This window comes from Dasypus novemcinctus, chromosome 2 (genome assembly GCF_030445035.2).
Source record: "Dasypus novemcinctus isolate mDasNov1 chromosome 2, mDasNov1.1.hap2, whole genome shotgun sequence".
Lineage (NCBI taxonomy): Eukaryota > Metazoa > Chordata > Mammalia > Cingulata > Dasypodidae > Dasypus > Dasypus novemcinctus.
In genome coordinates this window covers 26,338,300-26,363,964 of record NC_080674.1, presented here as the reverse complement: position 1 = coordinate 26,363,964, position 25,665 = coordinate 26,338,300, and the positions used below count along the sequence as shown (strand labels likewise).

The 25,665-nt window shown below is 34.9% G+C and overlaps 1 protein-coding gene and 1 pseudogene across 1 annotated transcript in view; both read left to right on the top strand.

Moving 5' to 3' along the window:
- Nucleotides 1-25,665, top strand: part of LOC101446764 (cadherin-10) — a 205,974-nt gene that overhangs the window by 78,903 nt on the left and 101,406 nt on the right. The gene's annotated exons all lie outside the window — the stretch shown is intronic.
- On the top strand, nucleotides 1,081-20,652 carry LOC139439802 (inorganic pyrophosphatase 2, mitochondrial pseudogene; annotated as a pseudogene).

The following is a 25,665-nucleotide window of genomic DNA, read 5'->3' as shown; positions in this document are numbered from 1 at the left end:
TGCCCTCTGTGGGACTGAAAACTAGGACAACCTGCCTCTCTTACTCAGGGCACAGGTGAATGTTATCTAGGAAAGGATGGCAAAAGCCAGAGGCAGGTAATCTTCATTATCTACACATCATTTTGAAGTGCTGTAGAATTTTCAGAAGAGGCCTTCTTACCCATTTGTCACAATTTGGCCTTGACCGCCTATTGCACAAATCCTGAAAAATGTACTTCTTTTTTTGGTAACTTTTCAATTTACTTTGCAGAATCCTAGAAGTGATGTAAATCACTGTTCTCAACTGTAGGCAATTTCCCCCAGGCATATTTGGGAGACATTTTAGCTGTTGACAACTGGTAGTGTTAGGGGATGGGGTGTTGTGCAGGTTCTACTGATATCTAGTAGATGGAGCTAAGGGATGTTGCTAAACACCCTATAACACACAGAATAGATCCCTGGACCCCATCCATCAACCAAAAATCTGTGTGAGGTTCAGAACCCTGGAGTATAGTAATAGTTTTCACATTAGTTTCTGCTGAGTTCTAGGGGTCAAGAGATGCTGCAGAAAGGTGTTGCTGAAACAAAGACAGGAGGCAGCGCTCAGAATTCTTTTACCACCTTTTCTCTCCTACCTAGTTCACTCCTGGATGCTCTGACCTGTTTCACATATTGAACTTTCTCCACTGAAGATGACATATCCTTTCCATCTCTCTCTCTATATATAAGTGTGTGTGTGTGTGTGTGTATTTATAAGCCACTAACATAAAAATAATATTTGATTTTATACATGATAAAATGAAGACCAAGAGAACTTAGTTGATTTAACCAATGAAAGAAATAGTGACAGAAACAACATACATCCTATGTTTTCTGATTGCAGTTGCATGCTTTTCCTAAATTTCCCTCCACTTTAACTCCAAGAATAGTAAAGGGTTTTATCTGAAAAATTGTATGCCACTCCTTATTTATAAGATTTGGTTGATTAATTAGTTTTGGTATTTTTAAAATTTGTCTCCCTTTATCACATATATACTTTCCAGTCTTGTCCTTACTCCACCAGTGTATTTCTCCCGTTTTTCCCTATTCTGAACTCCCAACATGTCTCCAAGCATGGGATATTTATCTGGTATGTCTATAAATGGGCTATATACTGCTCCTACATCTAATTTAACCTAAAGACCTTAAATCACTTAGCATCAATATCACATACCTACTTTAAAGGGAGTAAATCCCGAAAGGAAACCTCTGCCTCATTTCCTTTGCCTTTATTCTCCTCAGCCTCTGCAGTTGACCCGTGGCTATAAATAATTCTTTGGTGAGTCATAAGAGGGCAGAGAATATACAGCAACGTCTTTCAGTTAGACGTGGGAACCGGGAGGAAATCCTTGGTGTCTGTGCCTTTGGATGGCTCTTCAGGGTTTTGCTTTGCCTTGAAGTGTATTCCATGGTTCTATTAATGACTCTGTGTTGGATTCAAATGTTTATTTAGGATTCATATCTTTTCTGCATTCCAGTCATATTGTTAGAGTTCCAGTTAAGCTTACAAAAAATCTCCAGCCTTCTTTCCACAGGGAAGAATATCTTGCTTTCTGTTCTCCTGGTAGGTAAGTTGCTGCCAGAAATGAACAATTCATCCAAGGAAATAAAAATGAACATATGGTAGATATTTTCCTAAATGTTTCCCCGTGAATTAGATAGTGTGATTTTCACAGCAACGTTGTCCCCTGTTTAGAGATTATGAGACTGAGACTCAGCTTAAATAATTCAGCCTGTGGCAGAGCCAGGATTTGAATTTAGGTTTATTTGGCTCTAAAGTCCTTGTTTATTCTACTACACTCAGTGCCTTGTAAATTAAGATGTGTCTTTTTCCTACTGAGGTGAATTTCTTTCTATTGCTATCTCCAACCAGATTAGACCTTTGGGCATTTTGCTGTAAATTCTCAGAAGTCTCTTCATGGGCCCTGTTCTTCAGCAGACTTAATTTCTCCTAACCAAGTTTCATACCTCCCTTAACCTCGTTTTGTCATTCTCTCTTCTCATGGCTACTATATACTGTTACTCAAGATTTAATTTTTTCTCTCTTCTGTTTCTGTCTACTATTCCACTAGCTACTCTTTTTCTCTTAGTTTAGCATACATACTGACTCTTTAAACAGCATGCCATTTGAGCAGAAAGGGACACAAGGGACCTTCATCCTCAGGACAGAAAAAAAATACTCTATTTTTTTTAAAGTTTTTTTTTATTTTTCACAATAAAAATGTCCCTTGCCAGGAGCAAATCAGCAAGGGGCAAGAGATGTTGTTAGCCTCTGTTTTTTTCTACAAATAGAAAATTTATTTTTCCTCTCTAATTTTATACTCTGTGTTTATACCAAGATTTGGGACTTAAAATTACCCCTAGCATCATATTGTAAACTACCTTCCTAAGAAGAGCAATGGGAAGAGAGCACAAAATGTCAAAAACATTTATGTTTGTTCCAAGTGGCTCTTAAGTTGTTGAGGGCAATTAAAGGCATCCTGTATGAGTTTAACTGAAGTCATCTCCATAGTCTGGCCAAATTTTACACTGAAGGTTTTTTTGTTTTTGTTGTTCTTTGTTTTTTAATAATGAACTAAAAAGGCTTGAGTTAGTTTCCTAGGGCTGCCCTAACAAAGTACCACAGACAGTGGGGCTTAAAAGAGAGAAATTGATTGTCTCACAGTTCTGGAGGTCTCACAGTTCTGGAGGCTGGAAGTCTGAAATCACGGCTTTGGCTGGGCTGGGCTCCATTTGAAGTCTCTAGAGAAGAATCTCTTCTGTGCTTCTCTTCTGCCTTCTCTGTGGTAGCTCCAGTGGTTTTTGGTGTATATTTTCATCTGCCCCTTTCCTCATGTGGCTGTCCTCTCTTCCTGTGTCTTCTCTCCCTTTCTTATAGGGACACCAGTCTTATTGTAATAAGCTTCCTCCCTACTTCACTATGACCTCGGTAAAACCTAAATCCATCTGTAGTGTCCCTTTTTCCAAATAAGGTTACAATCTAAGGTACAAGGGATTAAGACTTTAACTTATCTTTCCCAGTGGACACAATGAAACTCATAGCAAGGCTAGAAAGATCTTTCAATGTCTGCTTTCCTTTGAACCAAAATTATATACTACTGCACACTTTTCTACAACCCACTGTTGGGAAGAATGCAGCTTTCAAAGATGTATTTGTAACTGCTCCCCCCCTTCTTCACATTCTTAAACTAGAGAATCAAAGTTGAACTTTAAGGGATCTACTATTGAATTGTGTTGTCTCCATATTTAAACATTTAAAAATTATTTTAAACCGAATGCAGTTTTAAAAAAAGATTATGCTTATAAATTCATTGTTAGTTTAATTTCTTTTTACATAGGGTTTCTGTCTATAGGTTTTAGAGATTAATCCAGTTGCCATAGACCAGGGGTTCCTAACTTTTTTTGTTCCACGGACCCCTTTGCCAGTCAAGTGAAAACCCTTACTAAGTCCACACTATACTGTATATTATTTAAGAAGTATATCACACCCACACAAACATGTCCCCACAAGAATAAGGTTTTTTAAAAATTTCAACTCAAACTTACAGTCCCCTTGGTAAGAATCCCTGCTCTGGACAATTTCAAATTTTTAGGCTTCTAGTATTTCAAATCTAAAGTAAATAGCACAGTTAAACCAAGTATTTTAAAATTTGTTTTTACATATAAAATACACAGTTCTAAGTGAATTTCTAATTTTATTTACTATAAAAAATTACATGCATTTTACATGAACATTATTCTCAAGTGTAAAAATCATATTAAAAATAGATTTTCAATCAAAACCAGAGATAGAAAAAAGTCCCAAAATACCAAACAAATTAATAACATACAGGGCAACCATAAATCTAATTTTGAGATGTTAAAGCAAAATTATTCACTCTAGGGAGTAAAAATGTAATAATTTTTGAATAATCAGTGTAATTGTTTTACAATAAAATGAAAATGGAACCTATCAAGACACATAAAAAGAGTTTACCAGTTTTGTACCCTCTAAGCCCTTCAGACCTAATCGTACCTCATTGATATTTTCCTTTCAATTCAGAATGCATTTGGCATATACATCCTTAATTATTTTTTATTTTAAGTCTTACTGAGTTCACATATGTTCAGCAGTCTTAGAAAATAGGAACAATGTTCAAGTATTTCTTAACTTCATATCCCTTTCTCTGAAGAATTAATGGCCTAGGGTGGCTGGAGCAATCAGTATTGCTTTTCACTTCAATAGATTTGGAATCCTTTTGGTACTTAGGTTCTCTTTTCCTCTGGTAATTTTTTGAGCTCCCCTTCTAACCAAGAACCACATGTTTTCCCCTCATCTAACATAGCTTTGTTCTGCAATAATTTATAACCTGGGACATACCAGTTATCTTCTTGAGTGGCCATAATTCAAAACTGTTTTCTTGGCTCCTAACCAGCTTCTTCTGTTCCAAACAGAAGCATCAGGTGTTTTGAAAGAGCACCTTACTGGTCATTTGAGCTTTTAACACTCTCAGTTGCTACACACTTATCCCATGATTCAAAATGATGTTTTCATTTTCACTTCATACGTTTTACTAGTTGATCTTAACACTGTATTTTCAGTATGGTGTGATTTGCTCACATACAACAAATCCTCAGAATTGCTCATGATGAGCTCAAAATACCCAAAGTGAGTGTTTCTCAATTGGTGAAGATTTTGACCCCAGGGAGACATGTAGCAGTGTATGAACACATTTTTGGCCTTCACAATTTGGAATGGGTTTACTACTGGGATCCAGTTTTTAGAGGCCAGAATGCTATTAATGCACAGGGCAACATGCCACAGAATAATCTGGCCATAAATGTCAATAGGGTTGAGGTTGAGAAACCTTGTCAAAGGTCTCTGTGGCTTTCCAAAGCCTTTTGAAGTTTCCTTTACCTGGAGCTAGGATAGACAGAAGAAGCTGACCTGTGAAGGAGACCGCAACTAGGCAGGTTCAGAAAGTTGAAAACACTCCTGGAGATTTTAATAACAGAATTGAGACCGTTCTTGAGACCAGAAGTTCCCAGTTGATTTTTTTAAATTGATCTAAACATGATCATAAGACCTATATGAAACAAAATTTAACTGATCACTAGACATGATTCTGCTTTTAGTGGTGGGATGGGGATGGGCAGTGGGTGTATGGGGTTGGGATACAGTTATTTCCCATTTCACTCTTTTAATTGCAGCCATTAAATAAAACGGACTGTGTATGAGTCAAATAAATACACCACATAATTTTAATTTTAATTAAACTTTAAATAAAATAAATAAGGATGATATGGTAGAGATTGGCCGAGATTCAACACTAAATTTTCTAAAAGGCCTTCTAACAAAGTAGAACCCACTGGCAAGGCACTGAATGCCAGAGTCGTCTGCCATGACCATAGGACCTGGGTGTCTCTGTAGCCTTCAAGAGCACAACTACCTAGGGTTGTATTTACTTTGGCTGTCTCTGAGATCCTGCAGAGATGTGTGTAAGCACAACCCCTCTGATGACCTCCCGACTCAATTTAAACTCATTTGTCTTTACCATTTCCCTCTTTTATTCAAGTTCTTTTTCTACTTGCCTCACCAGTTGGTGCTTGGTAGTAATCCCTCGACGCCAGAGAGTCTCATCCCCAGGAGTCATGTCCCACACATTTACATGTTGAATTTGACTGAGAGAGTGGAATTTGGAATTTGTGCTCCTGAGTGTGATGGGGTTGGACTCAGATGTGACCTCTTTACTCATACCTCTTCTGTCACTTTCACTGAACCTGTGGTTAGTGCTGGGGTTGGCGTATGCTCAGGAGTCTTGAATGTCTGCACATCCATGTGCCATCTGGGCTCTGAACATCAGCAGATTTGAACACCTATTTTCCAGCTCATTGGACTTATACAGGTCAGCTAACAGGGAGGTGAGGATAGTCACCCACCACAACAGGGAACTGAGAGACTCTTCAACTGCAAGCAGGAGAATCCCATCCATCAGTCATGTGGGATCTAAGCCACCTTGTGATTTAGAGGTGAAATGGACATCACCATCCCGGGGTCCTCAGAATGGAGGAATAAAATATGGATGGGAGTGGAATTACTGGTATTCTACTATAGAATTATTGTAACTCTAGCAATGCAAGAAACAGTATCACTGATGCGGAGACAATGGCCGCAGGTGTTGCTGAGGGCAGGGATAGAGAAGAAGAGGTGTGATATGGGGGTATTTGTGGGTCTTGGAATTGTACTGAATGATATTGCAGGGACAGATGCAGAGCATTATAAATCCTGACATAGCCCACTTAATGGCCTGGGAGAGAGTATAAACTACAGTGTAAACTATGATCCATGCTCTGTAGCAGTATTCCAAAATGTATTCCTCAAATGAAATGAATATGCCACACTGAAAGAGTTTGTTGATGTAGGAGGATGTGGGGGGATGGGGAATGGGGTATATAGGAACCACTTATATTTTTTAATGTAACATTTTGTGTGATTTATGTATCTTTAAAAAAAGATAGTAAAATATTAAAAATAAATAAATGAAAGACCTTCTTGATCAAGTGACATTTGAATGAATATAGACACTTTTCTCCCTTATATGTAAAGATTACATAGAAAAATAAACCTGCATTAGAGTTTGCAAGGCATATTTTTTATCCTAATCCTCAAGCAAGATAGTAATAAAAGCATTTATAAACGCAGAACACTGATAAGGTTCCAGGTAGCCCTCCTCTAGATTTTTAATACTTTAGCTTCATACAATAAATATATCTCTAAATAAAATGATATTTTTGTTGGTAGTTACATTAAAAAAGAAAAATGTTTACATTCTTAAAACTCAATATAACATTTTTATCAAAGTAGTGTACAAGAAAATCTTGAGTCACAGTCCAGATATACTTGATAGAAATTCGAAGCTATCCATATATTGTTTGAAAATTGCATAGAGTATAAATGAAAGGACTGTGCATCTTAGATTTTGTAGGCAACTAAAGAAGCCATGTTAATTCATATTTAACTTTAAAGGATAATGTGATAAGGGTTTAGGCTTTTTACATAGTTACATTTTAGCATATTATTCATATATAGGGATCTTTCCGTGTTTTAATTACTAAGAAATTTATTGGGAGTGTGTGCTTGATGCATATTCCTTTTATTTTTTCTCATTTAAAATAATGGGATGTGGGATCCCTGCTACTAGTTTCAAGCAAAAAGCTTGAATGTCAAAAAAAAAAACCTGATAGATAATATTAAATATCAAGTGCTCATATGTAAATAGAATCCCCAATAATTTATTTTTACTTCTAAGATGTTACAAGTGGTATTACTTACATAATTCCACTAAATTTTCCATAAAGTTCATTACTTCATGTCATCAAAAATCAAGATTATTCATGTTTCTAAGTTCAGTTTAGAATCGTCACACCACCCACACTCACAACACCTACATACATATATCATAGTCCCCTTCACATACTGTTAAACCCTAGAGGTTTGTGTGAAGGCCAACCTCTCGCTGTTCTTTTAGTTCCCTTAGGTTACTGACCCTGAGATGCTGTGAGATTTGTCATCCTCCCTACTCCCACTGCTGCCTAAATATTTTATGTGCCTCTCCTTATTTTCTCTTTTCCTAACTCCTCCACACAGAACCTTCTCATTTCTTTTCCTGATTTAATTTAGCCACAAAGCATCTTTTAAAATCCACATTTCTATTTTGTGTTCTTTAAATTCATTTTTATTGGAATATATGTTTGATAAGAGATCATTCTGTAATTATTTTCTAAGAAAATATAATTTCTGTGTTTTTAGGCCAACAGTATACAAGGGCTAGTGTTGGCTGGAAGTAGATGGAAATAATAAGACTTTGATAATAATAGAAAATGAATCAGATTTTTTTATGTACCAACATAAGTTTTGAAAATTTTGCTTATTATTTAAAAATATTTAAATTCAGTAGAATTTAAATCAATAATTTAACCTGTTGTTTTTCAAGTATAAATATTTTAAATATCATAACCTAAGAATATAAAAAATATATAAAAAGAATACATAACAAAGAATATATAAAAATATATAAAAAGTCAGTAACTTTTAGCTAAAACTTGAGAGAAATCTCTATAAATGAAAAATAAATGTATTATATCTCACATAAATTTGTATTGCAGAAAATATTTCAGTATAATATATCAGTAGTAGATTAAAGTGAAATGTCCATGAAATATAGGGAAATTATGAATTTCTACAGGAGTCCACTCATTATCATTTTTTGAGGGAATATTTCAGTACATGCTCATTTAAATCTAGGACATTGTACTGAAGTATATGTTCCTTTTAGGCAAAAAATGAAGGTGGGAGAACTACACCAGTGTGTTTGGCTCATCAATGTCTCATACTTGGTATGTTTTCACATATTCAAACTGTCCATTGCTTCTTTGGGAAGTATGAATAGAAAAGGGAAGGAGTTCTTTAAAGACATTAGAAAATATATGATGAAATAATTATTTATTATTGTTAAATTTCAGCATCCATTATATTGAAGACTATTGTTTAACCTAGATAATTGTTATATTATTATTTCTGCATTCCATTTTAACTGAAAGATAAAATAAAGGAAAGCATGGAAGTTTCCAGGTAGATAGACTAACATTGATGAAAGAGGACAGTCATCTTAGAGAAAAAACTTGGATTCTTTCCTGAGGGTCTTAATCAATATTTGGCCTGTTATTTTATATAAGTTTCAGAATCCCCATTTGCAAATTCTTTCATTAATTTTACATTTAAAATTATGTTCTATATATTTGTAGACTGCAAAAAACTATTACATTTAGAACTCTAAATTAAGACATTAAATCTTAGCCCAGAATTAAACTTTACCAAGTAGGAGATTAGGCTATAAGAATGCATAATTCTATGCAAATTGTTCTGAAGAAAAAATTCTATTTCAGCTGCTTTTTCACTTAAATCCCAACACCCCAATTTCTCAGAGAGGTGCTTTTGCCAAATATCTCAAAATCCCCAATGGTTTCTGAATTTTCTTTCTATTTTCCTTGTCACTCCATTGTTACTATTTACAATCCAGCATCACAGACTAGGAACTAAATCTAGTTTATCTGTGCTTGATTTTTCTGAGTCCAGTCTTGAAGAGGGATAGTGTTTTCATTAATGAATGGACTGAACTTCTTTACCCATATTAGTCGAGCTTGTGATAGGAGGTGATGAAGAGGACAGGCAAAGGCAGAGGACATGGGCTTTCATGATGTTTATTCTTAGAGGTAGAATCAGTCATGAAGGAGTATAAAGAAATGGGGAGAGATCTAGGACAATTATAGCAATCAAAGAAGAACAGCATTCCAAAGAATTGATGACTAATATTATTGAATGAGGCAAACTGATAAAGGAGGCAGGTATAGCAATATGGAGGTCATTGGACAGCTGGAAGGGAGTTGTTTTAGTAATCTGGGGAAATGGAAATCAGAAGACTGGTTCAGCCTGAAAGAAGAAAACAAACTGGTTTTTCAGAGGCATGTTATTAAGAAGATAAAATGAGTGAAGAGCAAGAGATATTTTGAAAAGATGAAGAGCTGTTGATATGATTATGGTTTAGATAGACTGTGAAAATGAACATCAGATGAATTCACTCTTGTTAAAAATTAGAATTAAACATATTTATTATTAATTTGACAGCCAGCATGATACATAATTAAACAGAAAAATATTCCCATTTGAATCAACAAGAATGAAACAGTTTAAAAATTAAGACCCTTCTCATCAGTAATATTTAACTCTTCTTGTAAGCAAGATAAAGATTATAAATGCTATTTCATTTATTTTTTGAAAATTAAATGAGATCATATACAATATTTTAAAGTATCCTAACAATGATACCTCTAGAGTTTATTGTATTTATTTTATTTAATATTTCCAACAACTTAAAGAGATAGTTTCATTCATTATCTCTCTATTGAAAGTAAGGAAAAATATAACTGTATTCTTGAAATAAGTATTCTAAGGGCAAATATCTGATAAATTACACAAGTTATATTGTAATCCAGAAAGTTTGACTCCAGGATTTATACTAACCAACATTACACCATTATTAATAATAATATTATTTCTATTGTTAATAATATTAAGTGGTATTATCTCACCAAAGAAAAGTATATTCCTTTTTAAGTAGTGTAATGATGGATGAATTAGACTTTCTTTTTTAAGCAATAACTGTACCAATCTAGGATTGCCTAAGGAACAGGGGTATTTTTACGACTTCATAAAGAAGTCATTATTAATTTTAATTGTTATATGCATATAATTTAATTTGATTTTGGAATTGGTAATGCATGAATTGTGTACAAAAATTAAAAGATATAGTAGGATAAACAGATAAAGCTAATATTCCCATCATTTAGATAAGGCATCCATAGATCTCAGAAGCAACCACATTTCAATATCAATTATATATCATAATTTTTGTATGTATTACCAGACACATTCTAGAGCTATTTAAACATATGTGTAAGAACTTGTTTTTACATAAATAGTGGCTTACTTTTTGCTATGTTGTATAACTTGCTTTTTCCACTTAAAATATCACTTGAGGACTTATTCCATTTCAGTACATAAAAACATTCTTCATTTTGTTGGTAGCTGCATAGTATTCCTCTGAACAGATATGCCATAATTTTTTTTAATCATTTTTCTTTTGAAGGGCATTTGGGTTTTTAAAAATAATTGGTTACTCTCATAATATGACAGATGTTATTTCTCACAGTGCTGATATGCCTATGAAATATACTGAAAAACATATCTTGGAACAAAGTCTTGAGAAATTGCAATCTTTGATTAAGTGTTGCTAAATTGCTCTTCCGTAAGGGTTGTTACAACTTATCATACTAAGAAAAATGTATGAAAGTGGCTATTGTCCATAATACTATCAAATCTCTGTACTTTCAAGAGTGGGGCTGAGCTGAGAGAGTTGCGCTGAACAGCTAAGTATCAAAAGCAGCTGATTAAGACAATGTGCCAAAATGAAAATAGCTGCCAAGCCTTTAATGGGATAATATAAGCAATAGGCTAATTTGGCAGAAGTACAGACTCCTCCTTTCTTTCATTTCTCCCAATGAATGGCTCCATATGTGAGGAGTACATGGATCAGGCAGATGCAGAGGATGTCTCACTAAAGAGGAAGCCATAAACAAAAGGTTACTGCAGTTTTATAGACTTGAAAGCATGAGGGAGGAATAAGTGGAAAAAGCAAGAAGTGGAAAGTGAATTGAGCACTGATAAGGAGGTCTCAGGAGAGGGACCTGAGGAAAGCATCCTTTTTGAGCCCCCAGATAGGGAAGTGCCTGGGCAAAAAATGCAGATACTAGGGGACCTGCATCCTTGACTGCAACTCTAGAGGCTGCAGTGAATTGGCTGTGCAGCGAATCTAATGTGAGGGCACCTTTCCCACATGAAGGTTGTCAAGTAAAGCCTACAATTACAGAAAAGTTTTAGACAGGAGCGGAAGTCCTCATGTATTACCATTTTTGAAAAATATATTTTCCAAGTTTATAAATGAAAATATTTGAGTGTTATTTCTTTTCTTTAATGTGAGGTTGAGCACTTTTTCATGTGTTTAACACATTTTGCCTCTCTTTAAAACTTTTTTGTTTATATCCTTCTGCTAATTTTCTATTGACATTATAGACTTTTTCTTTTAACTCACAAATACACTTTATTAATATTTAATCCTCTTTTCATTATCAAATACAATATATGCTGAATATTGCTAAAACATATATGCATGTTAATGAATAAATATAAATCGATGGAGTGCCAATATCCCAGGTCAGAAAATGGAAAATTGCTAACCCCTAAGAATTCTTTCTTCTGGGACTACTGATAACAATACAATTTCTTAGAGATTATAGTAAGCTTCACTTTGTGGTAATAGTGACTTGCTTAACTTTATAGTTTGATGTAGCTATTCCTAAAAAAAAAAAATAGTACAGTTTTGCACATTTCTGAAATATAAGAAAATTTATATAAAACTCATAGGTCCAGTGTTCTTTTGTCTCTTTCTTCTTTTCCTCAAATAAGTTTATGAAATTAAAATGTACTACCCCATAGAGTGTTTATTTATATGGATATGTTTGAATTTACTTATACATTCTATCAGTAATAGATGACAGGTGATGCTGCTTCCTTCTCCAGTTTGGGCTATTACTATCAATGCTTCTATGAATGCACACTGGTGTTCATGTACATTGAGTAACTTTAAGCAATTGAATGAGGAGTAAAATGGTTGATCTATAGTGTGTGCCTAGCTTCATGCCTTCAGATATTACCATAATAGCTGTGTAAATGTGAGAGTTCCTATTATTCTAGGTTGACAAATATGTGATTTTTTGGCATTAAAAAATCTGCTGTTTTTAATTTGCATTTCCCTAAATGATAATGAGGTTTCATTTTTTGTGAAGAATTTTTTTTTATGTTTTGATCAATTGTTTCTTTGGGTCATCTGTTCTTTTCTATTTGGTTGCTTCATTGCCAAATCTATAATTGGTTTGGAGCATCTATTATTCAGGCACTCTCCAGGTCACTAGGTCACTCACTGAATAGAAGCCAAAGCTTCCTGTTCTCATAAAGCACACATTTTTAGTAGGAAAGGCAGGGAATGCAAAAATAAGCATAATGGGTGTACTATTTTTGTGCTCTTTTTAGAATATTTTAAGTGTTCTCAGAAAAGAAGAGATAAAGCAAGTTCAAGAAACTGGATGCAAGTGAAAGAGGTGGTCAAGCAGCTGCTAGTGGAATGCCCTTTGAATGCAGAGGGCTCTGTATTGGGAAGCTCTTGGTAAATATTTGGTGAATGGCAAAGCAGATGGGTGTGGTTGAAACAAAGTGAACAAGGAGTAGGGTGCAGAAGATGACAGAGAGGTAATGGGAAACCAGATTACGCAGGGTATGGTAGACAGAATAATGGCCCCCAAAGATACCCATATGCTAATCCCAAGAATTTGTGAATAAATTACCTGAACTGGAAAAAATACACTGTGCAGATTTAAGTAAGTTAAGGATCTTGGGATGGGAAAATTATCCAGAGTTATCCAGGTGGGCTCAGTGTAACCACCAGGGTCCTTATAAACGGGAGGCGAGAAGATTAAAGTCAAACAAAGGAGATGTGATGACAATAGTCAGAGGTTGGAGTGATGCACCTTGAATATGACGGAAGGGTTTATAAACCATGGAATGAAGCCAGCCTCTAGAAACTGGGACAGGAAAGGAAAGAGATTCTTGCCTGAAGGTTGCAGAAGTAAGACAACCCTGCCAACACCTCATTTTTAAACTTCTGACCTCCGGAACTATGAGAGAATAAATTTGTGTTGTTTTATACCAAGTTTGTGGTAATACATTATGGCAACAACAGGAAACTAATAATAAGTGTTATGAGAACTCATACGTATTCTTATCTTTACTCTGAGTAAAATGGGCGTTACAACCCAGCTCCTGAGTGCACGGATCGGGGCGGCAGCAAAACCAAAGAACGCACTCAGCAAGTTGTGAAACAGGAACTTTATTTATTGAGACTTACGGACAGGAGAGATTCTTTCTGGTGGCGGTGGTCCAGAGAATGAAGAAAGTGCTCTGCAAAGAGGTGGGAATATGAGGGGCAACATATATAGAGTCTCAGAACAAAGGCACTTCATAACAGAGTTTCTGCTAGGGTCACATGAAGCACACAAATGGGGAATGATGATGTTACTGTAGGAAGGTAGTGTGCTGCCCAGAGAAAATTACAGTCTAAGATACCATCTGTACATTGCTCTCCTGTGAGGAGGTTTGTTACATGTTAACTTGTGTCTTGGGGCATGCAGGCACCTGTTACTGCAGGCTGAGTTTCCTTTATGAAGGGGGAACCAGAGTTGGGGGCCCACTGGAACCCTGCAGTGGGAAAATGTTGTAGAATTTTGAACAGAAGTCTAACATTATATGAATATCATACTGGCTTCTGTATCTAAAGTTGATACAATAGAAACTTCTGAAGGATTAAACATGAAGTTAGAAAGTGTTGTTATGGATGACCCCAAAGATTTTGACTGAGCAGGTGGAAAGGTGGTGTTGCCTTTATATGAGGTGGTAAAACATTAGGGGCAGGAGCCAAATTTCAGCTATGGGGATTACATAGAAAGAGGTACAAACTGGAACCTTTTAGGAGTCATCAGCTACAATTGCATTTAAAGCAATGAGAATGAATAAGCTCAAGAAAGTGAATATAGCTGGGGAAGACTAACTAGGCTGATTGTAGAAACAAACCTACATTAAAAAGTGTGTGTGTGGCTGGGGAGAATACAGGAAGAAGGAGGAGAAATCTGCACACAAAATGGAGAATAAATATTCCTTGAACTAGAAAGAAAACGGAGAGTCTGGTTCTTAGCAGATAAATGAAGAATGTGCATGAATGAGAAAAGAGTCTATCAATTTGTCACAAGCTGCTGCTAAGTCAAGCAAGATGAGGTTATTGAATTGACTCCTGGCTCTAGCTTCATGGAGATAATAAGTGGCCTTGATGCTTGTGGTTGCAGTGGTATGGTGCATCCAGAATTCTGATTGTAGCAGATTTAAAAGGGAACAGGAAGAGAGGAATTGGAAAATCATGTTTTGACAGTCTTCGGGTGGACTTGCTGCAGAGCACTTCAAGTATATGCAACAGTATCTAATAGGGAGGAAGAGCTAATGGGACTGAAAAAATAAATTTTAGAGGTGGACCAAAAATGCATATTTCTATACTGATGAGACCCAGTAAGGAGGAAACATCAATAAGAGACTCATATTAAGAGAAGGAGAATTGCTGGAAGAGTATCATTAAGTGAGAGGAGATAGAAAAATTTTGCATGTGAAAGGCTAGTCCTTGGGTAGAAAATGAGCAATTAATCTATGGTGACAGAGAGGAAGAAATGTCCATGAATAGTGAGTTGGGCCTCTCTGAAAGTTCAGTTCTGTTTTAATTTAGTCAGGGAATTAAGATGCAAGAGGAAAATGAGGATGGAACATGAAATACTGATTTGTATCAGTCTTTTAAACATTTTGAATACTAGTAATTTTTCAGTTATATGTGTAGCAAATGTCTGCTCATGTTCCTTTTCATTTTCTTATTGTTTTCATATTAGTAAAAAGTTTACTTTTAGTTGTAATAAATGTATCAGTCCTTTTCTTATGTGTCTTGTGCAGAAAGTTTTCTTTATTCTCAGATCATGAAATTATAATTCTTTTACAAGCTATATAATTTTGCCTTTCATATATAGGTTTTAAGCTACCTAAACATATTTTGGGTTGTCTGATGCTGTGGAGGACCATGTTTCTCATTTTTACCATATAACTAACATGACTTTTCACCATTAATTTATTGAAAAGATTGTCCCATACCCCAATCTTTTACAGTGCCACTACTTTCTTTTATCAAATGTCCAGATACAGGAAGGCCTGACACTCTTTCCTTCATTGTGTTTCTTTGCTCTCTTTGCCTCTCTTCACAGCAATGCCATATTTTATTAATTGTTTTTGCTTTACAATTTGCCTCAGTATCTGGTAAGACTGGTCCTCTCTTCTTTTCCTGCTTCAAGCTGCCTTGTCTATTCTTGGCATCTTGGCATTTTAGAATCAGTGTGAACATACACACAACATGGAAATTTTGGGGAGCATCATTAAATATTGCTGGTCTTGAAATGCTGGAAAAATTCCAAACTTGAATCAAATGCGAAAGCTGGAACTAACTACTGCTGCTGGTATAATAAGGAGTTGTTGTGGTGGCATAGACAAGAACAGAAAGCAAAATAGAAATAGGGAGCAAATAAGAGGGAGCCTGTCTCTTCCTGCTCCAGGCTTGCAGTCTTTCTCTAGAGCCACCTGTTGCTAGAGCCTCATTGAAAGTCATCTGGCAAACATAAACTGTGGTTTGCAGAGGTCACAATCACAGCCCCACAAAACAGAATATACAAGGTTGGTTTTGAAGCTGGAAATGGAGCTTACAAACTGTCATGATACTCTAACACTGATAATGATACAGGAAACTTCAATTCAATTTTTATATTCATCCTGAAATTTTGCTAAACTTATTCTAATTATTTTGTTAGTTGCTTCTTTGACATACTCCATTGAACAACTGTATTATATGCAAAATCTAAATATTGTATTTTCTCCATAAAATATTTTTTTTTACTTGTCTTGGTACAAGTAAAGACTTCTTGTGAAAGGCAATAATACAATATTAAATAGAAGATATAATGGAGAGCATCCTTAATTTGTTTCTATTTCAAAAGAAAATTTCAACATTTTACTGTTAATTATGAAGTTTCTCAGTTTTTAAAAAGTATCTTCACAGTATCTGATACTGGACTTTTAATTCTTTTGTGCTATGTGTTTTTGCCAATATATTTTTAAAAATTAGTGGGAGAGAGTACATATCTTACTTCGTAAGTGTTTCTCAGCAAAATATTGTGTCTCATTTTTATATAACATTTAAACTGTTTTTCTATAATTTTGAAAAATAGTGACAAAATTTTTGCATTGCAATTTCTTATCTTGAAATTATTGAAAGTATGCTCCAATTTTCCTTCTTTTATTCATCTATTATAAGTCTGTTCCTAGCATAATAATTGGAAATTTGATCTTTCTGCTGTTGAGCCTTCTATGTCTTTACATCTAATAGTTTGACCAAAATATGCTTCAGAATTTATTGTTCCAGGTCCATTTTCTCTGCAAACCTTTTCAATCAGGAAATTCTAAAGCTTTATTTTATTTTATTTATTTTTGGAGACTTCTGAATTGCTGTTTTAAATATCAACTTTTCATCAGCTGAGATGGTTCTGGTTCGTTTTATTGTAAACTTAAACATTTTGTGAACAGGATTCCTAGTTTAAGAGTACCCTCTTCTTTAAGTATTATCTACTTTCCATGATAGATGGCCTTGGTCAGTCAGAGAGAGAAGGAGTGTTTTTCTTTCTTTTCTGAAGGATCCATAATTTGCTCCTCTTTCTTCTTTCCCTTCTTGGCCACGTAACCAAGGGGCATCTTTTTTTCTGTCCCTCTCTTTTTCTCTTCAGGAGCAATGTTTCGCTGAAGCTGACACTTCTTGTCCTTCCCTAAAGTGCTTTGAAATAAAAAGCCAGACAAGATTTAAGTATTTTAGGATTAGGCTTAGACCTTCTCCTTTCTGGGGTGATTTCATCTGTTCATCTCCCCTCCTCTTTACTGCAGAGACCCTCCATCTTTCCCTCCCACTGCTGTTCACATCCATTGGCTTAACACGGCAGTGGAGTTTCCACGACAGCCCTTAAATTGGTCTCTCATTCTCTACTTACAGATAATTGAAACTTTTGGGTACTTTTGACTCCCTGAAGTTGCTGAAAATGTGGAACCTGTGTGGTTTATTAGTTCTCCTTGTTGATCTGATGCTTTTATTCTTTTTTAAGTGTCTGTTGAAAGACTATTCAAGAAGGTGGTATTATCATAGGACCAACCTGGAAAGCATAGATATATTTAAAAAATTTTTATCTCTTTCAATAAAATTCTTATATATTTTCATAATATTTTCATTTCTGTAACATCTAAAATGATGTCCTATTGTTAGTACTGGTATGATAATGTGGGTTTTTTACCTTTTATCTTGATCAATCTTGTAAAAAATTGCTTTGATTTTTTCTAAGAACCAGCTTTTGTCTGTTTCTTAAATAAATTTGTTACTGTTATTCTTTGTTTCATTAATTTTTTAATCACTTTTCTTTTTCTTTTATTTGTTTAGATTTTTAAATTTTCTACTTTTGTGTTTTTCTGAAATGGATTTACTCTTTAGTATTCTGGCTTTCCTTCCTCTCCACCTCACCCCCTCCAGGCTATGGATTTAAGAATTTAAACATCTCTTTAATAGATGTTTTAACTGTATCTGACATGTTGTATATGTTAAATTTCAGCAACCATCAAATTTAAAATATTTCCTAATTTTCATTAATATATCCTCTTTGACTCATGGATTATTGAAAGGAGTTACTTAATTTTTAAAAAATCAAGATTTACTATAACCTCTTTTCATTTCTGATTTACCTGTCTTATGTTTAGAGAATATGAAATCTTATTTTAATTTGTTTATGTAGTTAGAAAGTGAGTATAAAGTCAGTTTTTATGCATGTTCCATGTGCCCTTGGAAAGAATATGGTTAAGTACAGTATGTTAAAGTTCAGTGTCTAAATATATATATATTCAATATTTTGTTAAAATATCCTATATCTTTAGTCATTTTTTGCCTGCTAATTCATTCATTAATAAGACTTGTATGATATTTTATAGTATGATCACAATTTGTCTCTTTTTTCATATATTTGTTAATTTTTACAATATTTAAGTCTTAAAGCTACGTTATTAAGTGAATACAAACAGAATTGTTATAGATTTTTAGTGCATTGAGCCTTTTTACCATTATAAAGTGATATAACTTTTATTTTTTTACATATAATGATTATATTAATATAGACAATATGTTTATATATAGTTTTTCTTTCTTCTTTTTGTTTTTTTAAAATAATGTTTTATATTTTAGAGAAACCATTTAAACTGTAAAATTTTGGAATGTTTTTTTCCTGATCTAACCTCTCTGTCTTTCATCTGGAAATTTTAGTCCAATTTAAATGAATAAAACTGGGGATATAATAATGGTCATATTATCAAGGTAATTTTTTAAAGTCAAGATTTATAATTACTTTACATAAGTTAACTCAAAAAAAAAAAAAAAACCTAAGAGGAAGGTTCAGATCATCATCATTCACTCCATGCTGTGAATCAAAATTGAGATAAAGACAGATCACAGAACTAGCAAATTGTCAGGACTGAAATTTAATTCATTTTAAAAAAAAATATTACATTAAAAAAATATGAGGTCCCATTCAACCCCACCGCCCCCACCCCCCACTCCCCCCACAGCAACCCTCTCTCCCATCATTGTGACACATCCATTGTACCTGGTAAGTACATCTCTGGGCATCGCCGCACCCCATAGTCAATGGTCCACACATAGCCCACTGGACTGAAATTTAAATTCAAGTAATCAGTCTCTGGAATCTGTGATCTTAACTAATCTGCTTTTCTCCTCTCTATGTGTTTGGGTTACATTTTCATTCTTGTTTAGTGTTTTCTAAGCAAGTTGCCTTAGGATTCTGTCCTTAAAAATAATCAGCTTTATGGAGGTTTAGTTGATATACAATAAACTTCACATGTTAAGTTTTGACATGTGTACAACTATGAAGCCATCATTACTATGAAGAAAATGAACATTTTCATCAGCTAAAAAAATTTCCTCTTATCTATTTATTATTCTTTTCTTTACCCTTCCCAGTCTCTCTATGTCCTCAGGAAATCACTGATCTGCTTTCTATCACTATACATTTGTTTCCATTCCTGGAATTTTATATTAACAGAATCAGAGAGGTATGCACACTTCTTGTGTGACTTCTTTCTCTCAGCAAAATGACTTTGAGATCAATCCATGTTGAAGTGTGTAGCAATAAGTCAACTTTTTACTGCCGAGTAATTTGTCTTTCTATGGATGTACCACATTTTCTTAAAAATAATTTTTCCTGTTGATGGACATTTGAATTACTTCCAACTTTAGCTATTACAAATAAACAGGCTATGAACATTGATAGACAAGTCTTCTCATGCATACATGCTTTTCCTTCTCTTGGTTAAATATGTAGAAGTGGAATGGTGGGCGGTTGCTCGGGAGGCCATGCCACCGCTGGATTGCCACTGAGACCCCACACAGGACACAGGCCTCACAATGCTAGGTCCTGTATTGCACCAAGAAGTGTGGCCAGGCCCACTCAGGTAATTACTACCTCTTCTTCAAGAATTTGGCTGGTAACTATATTTCCCCATTTCCTGATATTCCTCTGAAGGTGGATTCTGTAGAGCAAATGGCATGCGCTACAAAGAGCATGAAATGATGTACCTGTGAATGTGTTTAATATGGTTGTAGAAGTACTAGCTAGACATATGCTAAAATGGAGAATGCTGCCAAGGAGCCACTGAATCTCATCAAACAAGATGCAAAGGATGGCAAGCTAACAGCTATGTGGCAAATACCGTCCCTCATAAGGGAATAATGGAATTATGGTACCCTCCCTCAGACTTGGAAAGATCCCATCAAAAAGATAAGAGCACAGACTGCTTGTGGAGATAATGGTCCTACTGATGTTGGTGAAATAGGCTCAAAGTTTTTTTTTCTTGTGGAGAGGTTATTCATGTGAATGTCCTTGGAATTTTGATTCTCATCAAAGAGGGTGAAACAGTTTGGAATTAATTGTTATCAATATGAATGACCCCAAAGCCTCAGAAATTAATGATATTGATGATGTCAGGAAGTAGAAACCTGGTTACTTGGAAGCTACACCTAATTGGTTTAGAATTTATAAGGTGCAAAATGGAAAACCAGAAAACCCATTTGCTTTTAATGGAGTTTACTTTTGAAGTTGTTGAGTCTACTCATAAATGTTAGAAATCATTGCTTATAAAGAAGTGTCATAGAGGGGCATAGTATAAACGGGCAGGTATGTGAAAGCCCTTTCCATTGCACTGAAGAGGAAGCAAAATCATTAATTGAACGGATCATTTTCACTGAGTAAAGAAAGTAATGAAGAAGAGAAATATGACACTTCCTTGGAAAGTGATTGGAACATTTGAAGTTCTGCCATCAAAATTCCAATCATCCTTTTCCCTTAAGTGCCTGAGACAGGCAGGCTCATGAGTATTTGTTGACTTCCTGCTGAAATTTCAATTTTTTAAAAGACTTTTTTGAAATATGCAATGTGTAATTAAACACTGAAATTTTTGAAAAAAAAAAGAAAAAGAAGTGGAAGGCTGAATCATATAGTGGGAATACATTTAACGTTTGAAGAAGCTGCCAAACTATTTCCTAAAGTGATTAAATCTTTTTCACCAACATTGTATGAGATTTCTAGTTCATCCACTTCTTCGTCCATGCTTGATTGTAATTCTTTTAAAATTTTATCCGTGAATTGGTATCTTATTATTGATTTCTAACTTTTGTTTCCATAATGCTAATAAGATTGAATATATTTTCATGTGGTCATTTGTCTTTGGTATAGCTTTTGTGGTGACATGTGTTTTTAAATCTTGTCTATTTCATTTGCTTATTTTTTGCATGGTGTAGCTTTTTCCTTACTATTGAGTTTGGAGAGTTCATTATATATTCTGGATACAAGTATTTTATCAGAAAAATAATTTGGAAATATTTGTTCACAGTCTGTGGCTGTCTTTTTGTTTTCTTCTGAGTGAATTTGGAGGAACAGAAGTTTAAATTTTGATTAAATTTAAATTAAATTTTTGCGTCTTAGTGTGGCAGTTGGAAAACTATGGCCAGTTGACCAAATCTGCTTTCCAGTCTCTGCTTGTATGACTCATGAGCCAAGAATGTTTACATTTTTAGAGCTTGATTTTTTAATAAAAGAAAAAGAAGAAACAAAAGAAGACATTGCAGAGACCATGGCACTCAATGTGTAAAATATTTACTAAGGTCATTTAAAAAAAATTATTGACATGCATATTAGTGATTCCTTTGGAAATTACAGTGTAGTTTATGTAGGTAGTCCTCTTTTTGCATCATAGGGTGGGACCATAAAAATGTCTGTGCAATCTGAAATCATGCAAAGTTATCTTAACAATTAATGGGAAAATTATATCTGTTCTTTAACCTTTAATATTTTTCACCCAAATATTAAAATTCTCCTATTATTTGTTACAAATTCATAGGGAAATAAAATATTAAAAGGATTTGATTATCAACAGATTAGATACTACAGAATGAAAGATTAGTGAATTTATAGACCTAGCCATTAAAATCATTCAAAACTAATCACAGAGCGTCTTTGGGACATGGAGCTGCCCTGGATGGTGCTTCAGGGGCAATCACTGGACATTGTGAATCCTCACAGGGCCCACTGGATGGAATGGGGGAGAGTATGGGCCATGATGTGGACCATTGACCATAAGGTGCAGAGGTGCCCAAAGATGTACTTACCAAATGCAATGGATGTGTCATGATGATGGGAATGAGTGTTGCTGGGGGTGGGGAGAGGTGGGGTGGGGGTGGTGGGGTTGAATGGGACCTCATATATATATATATTTTTAATGTAATATTATTACAAAGTCAATAAAAAAAAAGTATAGCTAATGAACAATTAGAGAGAGAAAGAGAGAGATTAAAGAGATTAAAGAAAGAGATTAGGGAAACGGACTTTGGCCCAGTGGTTAGGGCGTCCTTCTACCACATGGGAGGCCCGCGGTTCAAGCCCCGGGCCTCCTTGACCCGTGTGGAGCTGGCCCATGCGCAGTGCTGATGTGCGCAAGGAGTGCCGCGCCACGCAGGGTGTCCCCCGCGTAGGGGAGCCCCACGCGCAAGGAGTGCACCCATAAGGAGAGCCACCCAGTGCGAAGGAGGGAGCAGCCTGCCCAGGAATGGTGCCGCCCACACTTCCTGTGCCGCTGACGACAACAGAAGCGGACAAAGAACAAGAAACAAGACGCAGCAAAAAGACACAGAAAACAGACAACCGGGGGAGGGGAGGGGAATTAAATAAATAAAAATAAATCTTTAAAAAAAAAAAAAAGAAAGAGATTAAAGAGACAATAACATTAAACACATAATCCTGGACTGTATTTACTAATGGAGGAGAAAATACCCAAAAGAATTTTACTGGGACATGTAAAAAAAACTGGAATATAAACTGTAATCTTTATATCAATGTTAAGTATCTTGAACTTGATAACTGTACTTAAAGTGGTTATGTAAATGAATATCCTTGTTCTTAAAAAAGTACATGGAAATAGTAAATGTTCAATGAGCATGCTATATACAACCTATTCTCAAATATTTAGAAAAGAGGTAGATGGATAGAGGGAGGGAGGGATAAACTGATATGCAAATCTGGCACAGCATTAAAAGTTGATGAGTGGGTATATGGTTGGGATATATGTAGGAGTTCTCTGTATGGAGTTTGTATTATTTTTGCAATTATCCTGTATGTTTGAAATTATTTCAAAATAAAAAGTTAAAGATATTTTTAAAAAAAACTAATCACAGAAAGAAAAAATAATTTATTTTTAAAAATTTATTTCTTGGCATTTGAGTAATTTAATTTTCAACTGTACCAATGTATTGATTTATTCTAGCTACTACAAGTTTAATTACTACTTTTTAGCTATTTTTATAGTTTACTCTACAAATCATATAATTCACTATGAGTTGATCAAAGTCTAGTTTTAATTTCTAATGTTACTTGGATCCTTGACTAAAAACACTCCACAGAATAACGTTTAACACTATCCAATTCCAACATGAATTATGCTGTTGTTGTGTTCTATGTTCCTTGTTCATTAATATTTACTCTCATATTTTGCATTCTCTTCCCTCTTTCTTTCATGTTACATCCAAGCTATTCAATTGGGAATCACTTGCCTTCGTTCTGAAATAATAATTTATATTATTTCAGTGATGATATTTTTCAGCCTTGTTTATCTGATGGTTTTTTGGCTTTTAAAAAAATATTAACTATTCTGCGTATGCAATTTAAAAATGGCAGTCACTTCAGGCAACATTTCTCTGTGTTGTAGATTCCATTATTCTTGAGACATCAAGTGATTATTTGTCTCACCTTTGGAGGTAATTTGCCTTTTTTTGAATGACTACTTTCACATAGTTTCTTAGGGTTCTCTGGATTGTACACATTTTAATCTCAAAATAAATAATTTTTAAAAGCTGTGTGGGCACAACTTTTCAAGATCAACTAATTTTCTCCTCCACCTTTAGCTGATTTTTGCAATTTCTTTCTGTAATCCTTTAGATTCGCTTATGATAAAGCAGTTTTCTTTACAATTGCAGGACATGGCTAGCTTTAACTTTTTTATTTTTACACTGAGGATATTTTTCTTTGGCTGTCAGTTGCATGGCTTTGCCCCAAGTGAACAACAAACCTGAAATGCAAGTTTTCCCTTTAAATATATATTCTTATAGCAAACTGTCCTTGAGATTTGTTGTTCTATTTAACGATCTAGGTTTTAACTTTCTCTTACATTTTCTTCTGGCATTTTGGTTTTTTTTTAGTAGTTTTATGAAACCACTTTATTTTCTATCCAGCAATTTATATTGTTTTTAAGTAAGGTTTTTCTAATAATTTCTCTATCGTATCCAAAATTGTTAGTCTCTCTTTAAGAGCTTTGATATAAATTCCAAATATTTTTCCATATATATATATATATAAATGGTGTATACAACCATTTGGTTATGTATTCTTTTATATTATTTTTATGAAGTCAAATTATGTATTTTTTTCTCTCTAAGTTTTTATTTTTTTCCTTTCCATTATTCTAATTCTCTTCCTGCAGACAACTCTCTCCATTCTATTATTTTCTCTCATTTGATTCTGATCTTTCCAAGTCTCTTTGCTTCCCTTGGTGATGTGAAACTGTAGAAACCTCAGAAAAACATGATTTTAAATTCACTCATTCCTATGGGTTTGGATCCATTGTAAGTAGGACCTTTTGATAAGACTACATAAGTTGAGACGAGACCCACCTTATTCAGGATGGGTCTTAATCCTATTACTAGAGTCCTTTATAAAAGAATGAAATTTAGAAAAAGAGAGAGAGCCATGGAAGCAAGAAGCTGAAATAAACAAAACCTGGAAGAGACGGCAAAGACCAGCAAATGCCACCATGTGCCTTGCCATGTGACAGAGAAGCCAAGGATCTCCAGCAGCTGATCTTTGGGAAGAAAGCATCAATTGTTGATTCTTTGATTTGGAAAATTTCCCAGACTCTATCTGTGAGCAAATAAATCCCCATTTTTTAAGCCAAACCATTTCATGGTATTTGCTTCAGGAGCCTAAGAAAATAAAATATTTGGATTTCTTGGTCTCATCTTCTCTTTTATTTATTATATTTATAGCAAATTCTATTTTTATTTTTTGTTATTTCCAATGTTGCCTTCATTTCTGTCACTATTTCATTCTACTTTATTTTTTTTCTAAATTCTATTTGGCTTTATATTTATGCTCTTTCATTTTATTGTGATATCTTCCATCAACTACTCTTGGATTCCTGTTATATATAAGCAAATTTTCTTCTTACATTTTTAAACAACTCATATCTTTTCCATCATACTTTTCTAATGTGTTTTTGGTATGGATCCTTTTTTTTTTTTTAAAGAATTATTTTTATTTATTTAATTCCCCTCCCCTCCCCCGGTTGTCTGTTTTCTGTGTCTTTTTGCTGCGTCTTGTTTCTTTGTCCGCTTCTGTTGTCGTCAGCGGCACGGGAAGTGTGGGCGGCGCCATTCCTGGGCAGGCTGCTCCCTCCTTCGCGCTGGGCGGCTCTCCTTATGGGTGCACTCCTTGCGCGTGGGGCTCCCCTACGCGGGGGACACCCCTGTGTGGCACGGCACTCCTTGCGCGCATCAGCGCTGCGCACGGGCCAGCTGCACACGGGTCAAGGAGGCCCGGGGCTTGAACCGCAGGCCTCGCATGTGGTAGACGGATGCCCTAACCACTGGGCCAAAGTCCGTTTCCCGGTATGGATCTTTTTGTCTTATTTGTTTCTTTCATTTTTTTCTTCTTCTGGTA